The sequence below is a fragment of the Triticum dicoccoides genome, chromosome 6B (assembly GCF_002162155.2).
Source record: "Triticum dicoccoides isolate Atlit2015 ecotype Zavitan chromosome 6B, WEW_v2.0, whole genome shotgun sequence".
Taxonomy (NCBI): domain Eukaryota; kingdom Viridiplantae; phylum Streptophyta; class Magnoliopsida; order Poales; family Poaceae; genus Triticum; species Triticum dicoccoides.
In genome coordinates this window covers 674,020,292-674,027,695 of record NC_041391.1, presented here as the reverse complement: position 1 = coordinate 674,027,695, position 7,404 = coordinate 674,020,292, and the positions used below count along the sequence as shown (strand labels likewise).

The 7,404-nt window shown below is 45.6% G+C and overlaps 1 long non-coding RNA gene across 1 annotated transcript; it reads left to right on the top strand.

Moving 5' to 3' along the window:
* The first annotated feature begins 6,034 nt into the window (after positions 1-6,034).
* Positions 6,035-6,799, top strand: LOC119322391. Its single transcript, XR_005155580.1, has 3 exons — positions 6,035-6,117; positions 6,224-6,285; positions 6,595-6,799. It is a non-coding gene; the product is annotated as an uncharacterized LOC119322391 (long non-coding RNA).
* Positions 6,800-7,404: the final 605 nt, after the last annotated feature.

The following is a 7,404-nucleotide window of genomic DNA, read 5'->3' as shown; positions in this document are numbered from 1 at the left end:
TTTGAGCATGAACATTGTATCTGGATCTCGTTTAATACAAGATGGCTACTCATTTAAATCCGAAAATAATAGTTGTTCTATTTATATGAGAGATATGTTTTATGGTCATGCCCCGATGGTCAATGGTTTATTCTTAATGAATCTCGAACGTAATGTTACACATATTCATAGTGTGAATACCTAAAGATGTAAAGTTGATAACGATAGTCCCACATACTTGTGGCACTGCCGTCTTGGTCACATTGGTGTCAAGCGCATGAAGAAGCTCCATGCTGATGGACTTTTAGAGTCTCTCGATTATGAATCATTTGACACATGCGAACCATGCCTCATGGGCAAAATGACCAAGACTCCGTTCTCCGGAACAATGGAGCGAGCAACCAACTTATTGGAAATCATACATACTGATGTGTGTGGTCCAATGAGCGTTGAGGCTCGCGGAGGATATCGTTATGTTCTCACTCTCACTAATGACTTAAGTAGATATGGGTATGTCTACTTGATGAAATACAAGTCTGAGACCTTTGAAAACTTCAAGGAATTTCAGAATGACGTAGAGAATCAACGTGAACGAAAGATAAAATTCTTACGATCAGATCGTGCAGGAGAATATTTAAGTCACGAATTTGGTACACACTTAAGAAAATGTGGAATCGTTTCACAACTCACGCCGCCTGGAACACCTCAGCGTAACGGTCTGTCCGAACGTCGTAATCGCACTCTATTGGATATGGTGCGATCTATGATGTCTCTTACCGATTTACCGCTATCATTTTGGGGATACGCTCTAGAGACAAGCTACATTCACTTTAAATAGGGCACCGTCTAAATCCGTTGAGATGAAACCGTATGAATTATGGTTTGGGAAGAAACCTAAGCTATCGTTTCTAAAAGTTTGGGGATGCGATGCTTATGTCAAGAAACTTCAACCTGAAAAGCTCGAACCCAAGTCGGAAAAATGCGTCTTCATAGGATACCCTAAGGAAACCATTGGGTATACCTTCTACCTTAGATCCGAAGGCAAGATCTTTGTTGCCAAGAATGGATCCTTTCTAGAAAGAGTTTCTCTCGAAAGGAGTAAGTGGGAGGAAAGTAGAACTCGATGAAGTACTACCTCTTGAACCAGAAAGTAGTGCAGCTCAGGAAAATGTTCCTGTGGTGCCGACACCGACTGGAGAGGAAATTAATGATGATGATCAAGGTACTTCGGATCAAGTTGCTACTAAACTTTGTAGGTCCACGAGGACACGTTCCACACCAGAGTGCTATGGCAACCCTGTCCTGGAAATCATGTTGTTAGACAACGATGAACCTTCGAACTATGAAGAAGCGATGGCGGGCCCAGATTCCAACAAATGGCTAGAAGCCATGCAATCCGAGATAGAATCCATGTATGAAAACAAAGTATGGACTTTGACTGACTTGCCCGATGATCGGCGAGCGATAGAAAACAAATGGATCTTTAAGAAGAAGACGGACGCGGATGGTAGTGTCACCATCTATAAAGCTCGACTTGTCGCTAAGGGTTATCGGCAAGTTCAAGGGATTGACTACAATGAGACTTTCTCTCCCGTAGCGAAGCTTAAGTCCGTCTGAATCATGTTAGCAATTGCCACATACTATGATTATGAGATATGGCAGATGGACGTCAAAACGGCATTCCTTAATGGTTATCTTAAGGAAGAGCTGTATATGATGCAGCCGGAAGGTTTTGTCGATCCTAAGAATGCTAACAAAGTATGCAAGCTCCAGCGATCCGTTTATGGGCTGGTGCAAGCATCTCGGAGTTGGAACATTCGCTTTGATGAGATGATCAAAGCGTTTGGGTTTATGCAGACTTATGGAGAAGCCTGCGTTTACAAGAAAGTGAGTGGGAGCTCTGTAGCATTTCTCATATTATATGTAGATGACATACTTTTGATGGGAAATGATATAGAATTCTTGAACAGCATTAAGTCCTACTTGAATAAGTGTTTTTCAATAAAGGACCTTGGAGAAGCTGCTTACATATTAGGCATCAAGATCTATAGGGATAGATCGAGACGCCTCATAGGTCTTTCACAAAGCACATACCTTGATAAGATTTTGAAGAAGTTCAAAATGGATCGGTCCAAGAAAGGGTTCTTGCCTGTATTGCAAGGTGTGAGATTGAGCTCGGCTCAATGCCCGGCCACGGCAAAAGATAAAGAAGAGATGAGCGTCATCCCCTATGCCTCAGCCATAGGATCTATTATGTATGCCATGCTGTGTACCAGACCTGATGTAAACCTTGCCGTAAGTTTGGTAGGAAGGTACCAAAGTAATCCCGGCAAGGAACACTGGACAGCGGTCAAGAATATCCTGAAGTACCTGAAAAGGACAACGGACATGTTTCTCGTTTATGGAGGTGACGAAGATCTCATCGTAAAGGGTTACGTCGACGCTAGCTTCAACACAGATCTGGATGACTCTAAGTCACAAACCGGATACGTGTATATGTTGAATGGTGGGGCAGTAAGCTGGTGCAGCTGCAAGCAGAGCGTCGTGGCGGGATCTACATGTGAAGCGGAGTACATGGCAGCCTCGGAGGCAGCGCATGAAGCAATTTGGGTGAAGGAGTTCATCACCGACCTAGGAGTCATACCCAATGCGTCGGGGCCAATCAAACTTTTTTGTGACAACACTGGAGCTATTGCCCTTGCCAAGGAGCCCAGATTTCACAAGAAGACTAGGCACATCAAGCGTCGTTTCAACTCCATCCGTGAAAATGTTCAAGATGGAGACGTAGATATTTGCAAAATACATACGGATTTGAATGTCGCAGATCCGTTGACTAAACCTCTTCCGCGAGCAAAACATGATCAACACCAGAACTCTATGGGTGTTCGATTCATCACAATGTAACTAGATTATTGACTCTAGTGCGAGTGGGAGACTGTTGAAAATATGCCCTAAAGGCAATAATAAAAGGATTATTCTTATATTTCTTTGTTCATGATAGTTGTCTTTTATTCATGCTATAATTGTATTATCCGGAAATCGTAATACACATGTGAATACTTAGACCACAACACGTCCCTAGTAAGCCTCTAGTTGACTAGCTCGTTGGTCAATAGATAGTCACGGTTTCCTGACTATGGACATTAGATGTCGTTGACAACGGGATCACATCATTAGGAGAATGATGTGATGGACAAGACCCAATCCTAAGCATAGCACAAGATCGTGTAGTTCGTTTTGCTAGAGCTTTTCTGATGTCAAGTATCTCTTCCTTAGACCATGAGATCGTGTAACTCCCGGATACCATAGGAGTGCTTTGGGTGTACCAAACATCACAACGTAACTGGGTGACTATAAAGGTGCACTACAGGTATCTCCGAAAGTGTATGTCGGGTTGACACGGATCGAGACTGGGATTTGTCACTCCGTATAACGGAGAGGTATCACTGGGCCCACTCGGTAGTGCATCATAATAATGAGCTCAAAGTGACCAAGTGTCTGGGCACAGGATCATGCATTACGGTACGAGTAAAGTGACTTGCCGGTAACAAGATTGAACGAGGTATTGGGATACCGACAATCGAATCTTGGGCAAGTAACATACCGTCTGACAAAGGGAATAGTATACGGGGTTGCTTGAATCCTCGACATCGTGGTTCATCCGATGAGATCATCGAGGAGTATGTGGGAGCCAACATGGGTATCCAGATCCCGCTGTTGGTTATTGACCGGAGAGCCGTCTCGCTCATGTCTGCATGTCTCCCGAACCCATAGGGTCTACACACTTAACGTTCGGTGATGCTAGGGTTGTATGAATATGAGTATGCAGCAAACCAAATGTTGTTCGGAGTCCCGGATGAGATCCCGGACGTCACGAGGAGTTCCGGAATGGTCCGGAGGTAAAGAATTATATATAGGAAGTGTTGTTTCGGCCATCGGGAAAGTTTCGGGGTCACTCGGTATTGTACTGGGACCACCGGAAGGGTCCCGGGGGTCCACCGGGTGGGGCCACCTATCCCGGAGGGCCCCGTGGGCTGAAGTGGGAGGGGAACCAGCCCCTAGTGGGCTGGTTCCCCCCCCCCCCCGGGCCCCCCCTGCGCCTAGGGTTGGAAACCCTAGGTGGGGGGCGCGCCCCACTAGCCTTGGGGGGCACTCCACCCCCCTGGCCGCCGCCCCTTGGGAGATTGGATCTCCCAGGGCCGGCGCCCCCTTGGGGGGCTATATAAAGGAGGGCAGGGGGAGGGCAGCCGCACCCTGTGTCTTGGCGCCTCCCTCCCCCTGCTACACCTCGTCCTCCTCCTGCACCAGCTTGGCGAAGCCCTGCTGGAGTTCTGCTGCATCCACCACCACGTCATTGTGCTGTTGTATCATCATCAACCTCTCCTTCCCCCTTGCTGGATCAAGAAGGAGGAGACGTCATCCGCTCCGTACGTGTGTTGAACGCGGAGGTGTTGTCCGTTCGGCACTTGGTCATCGGTGATTTGGATCACGGCGAGTACGACTCCATCATCACCGTTCTCTCGAACGCTTCCGCACGCGATCTACAAGTGGTATGTAGATGCAATCTCTCTCCCATGACTCGTTGCTTAGATGAACTCATAGATGGATCTTGGTGAAACCGTAGGAAAAATTTTAATTTTCTGCAACGTTCCCCAACACGAGGCCCATCCTCTGCCCTCCACCCCACCGCTGGCGCCCTTAGTCTCTCCTTCATCTCCCTGCGCTCCAGATCGGGGGGCCGCGGCCGTGCACCCAGATCGAGAGGGGAGGCTGTGTCGCTCCTGTCGCGGCCGGATCCAAGGCCAAGCCCGTGGGGTCCTGCTCGGGCTCCTCGCAGGGGCCACGGCGGCGGGATCCACAACCACGGCGGGTCCGAACCCTAGCCGCCGCAGTGGGTCACCGGCACGACCCCCGCACCTCCAACGGGCAACGACACCAAGGGTCGCTCTACGCGGGCCTTCATCAGTGCCAGCTTCACCACCGGGACCTGCAGCCTCCTCCTCCGGCGTTCATTTGCATCAGGGCAGGTAACCCCGCCAATCCCCTTTCCTTGTGCTCTCTTGGTGATGCAAAATCCGATTCTTCTTGGCCACTGAAACTCGAGCAGTTCTTCAGTTAGTTAGTATGCACGCATTAGAAACATTCTGATTTTTAAATTTAGAGCGCACATGTGGGCACTAGTTTGTGTGTATCCCAGTATCAAACCATGATTAGCACCAGGTGAATTGTTCTCTTGGACTATGGGTACTTCATGTAGTAAGTAACAAGGAGTGGGAGATGGGACTACATTTGTAAGTACTTTTATTAAGAAAGATGCACACCTGAAGGCTTTATGACATTTACCAGTTGCGCACCTGCAATTCTTCCCTTAGTAATACCGATTTTGTTCTGTCTGCAGCCTATCGTCTTCCTCCACGGGGGTCCTGGGCTGGCACTTCGCCCGGCAACTGTGGATTCTTCAATCCGGAGTTCTACAGGATCGTGTTGTTCGACCAGGTTGGTTTTGTTTTGATCCCCTCATGTGTCTGTTCACCGGTGTTCCTAGGAGACTGTGGTGCTTAATCTGCGTGTGTTTGATTGCAGAGAGGCACTGGAAGAGCACTTCCTATGCCTGTCTATAGGAGAACACCACCTGGGACTTGGTGGCTGACATTGAAAAGGTCAGGCGGCACCTCGACATTCCAGAGTGGCAGGCAACTGCAAATACATCTTCTTTTGTCGACTGCAACATATACCCAGCTGTAAAGAAACCACTTGAAAAATATATTTAAGAGAGCCGGGCAGTTCGTGTAGATTTTCTTGCATTTGTGCATAGCTATTGATCATGAATGTTGCAATGCAAGTTATTAAAAGAATGATGATACCTCTTAATGCCTTATCTTTTAAGAAACTAGCTAGCTAGTCAAGCATTTCTTTTTAAGTTTGATACTAGTTCCTCAAGTGTAAGATAAGATGGTGGCATCAGATGTGTGTTCTGACTTGTGGCTGCTTACTAGATGGATACATGCAGCTAGCTAGCAACCTAGTAGTACTAGTAAGAATATATGTGTTTAATTTTCTCCCTATACCTTGTGATTGATTCTAGGTATATACAGATGCCATCTCTGTCTGGCAACATATGGACCTGATTACATTCAGGTGCATACACTATACTTGAACAATCATTCATAGTGTGGTGTTTCAGCTGGGAATGTTGATTAATTCAGCATGCTTATGATTAATTCAACCTATTTTTTTATATCAGGTGCTCATTGAGCTGTCTAAGAACAAGTAGATCATCATTTCACCATCTTCGGCCGCCCCAGGGTATGTCATCTCTTTGGCCTCTTCCAGCACTTCTTCTTTGTTCCTGACTATAAAACTTGATGCATGTGCCCTGTTCTAAAGTAGAAAATCACTAATAGCTTGTACTGTCCATCTGTTGTGTTAACTTGCTCTATGATGGTACTTGATCATTTGCAAAATATATCTCAGTTTTCGCTGTTATGAGAATGTTATATGCATAGTTTCCTGTTAAATCTAAAGTACTGTAGCAAATTTTCATCGTTATGAGAATTTTATATTCACGGATTCACTTGATTATGTTTCTAACTTTTCATAATTTATTATTTGCAGATGCTGGCCTTCATTCTTCAAAAGTTGGGTGTACAGGAGCTCTAGGAAGAAGAATCCCGAAGAAAAACCACACCCAGCAATGCGTTTTTAGCTCACTGGAGATAGTTATGTGTGAAGCTAGTTATGTGTATATTTAGTTGTATTTTATAGCTAAATACTAGATTTGTACTATGTACTTTGCTTGGCTGTTGTAATGTAATCTCAGTTTTGGGTGTACTTTGATTTGTACTTTGATTGTAATGTACTTTGCTTGGCTGTTGTATGAAATATTATGCCTTATTGGCTCTTTTTGAATCACATTATCTAATTGCAGAAATATAGAACTGACTTGTGGTAATTGGTTCCCATTTTACTAGTGGGACCTACTTTAAAATGGAAAAGAAATAAAAGAAAACTGACAAATGGGCTGGAAAAAGGACGAGGCCAAAAAAAAGTGCAGTGTAAAATTCTGTTGCCCAAAAAATAAAAGTCTGTTGGGCTTGGCCCATGTAGCTGACCAAACTTGAAAGGAAAAAAACAATAAATGGGCTGAATTGTTGGGCTCGGCCCATGTAAAACACTGAATCGGACCGGGCTGATTCCTATCCACATCAACTTGCCATGCTGGATGCCTACGTGGTCTGGGGATGTTGCTTGTGACCAAAAATTTGGTCGTGGAACCAACGACCTTTTACACATCGCAAAGAAGGTCGCTATAGTCAGTTTACGACCGCCAGCTTTTGACCTTCTGTTTTTGGTCACAAAAAGGTCGCAAATGAAAAACTATGACCTTTCAGTGACCAATAGTGGTGGTCACAAGTTGACATATTT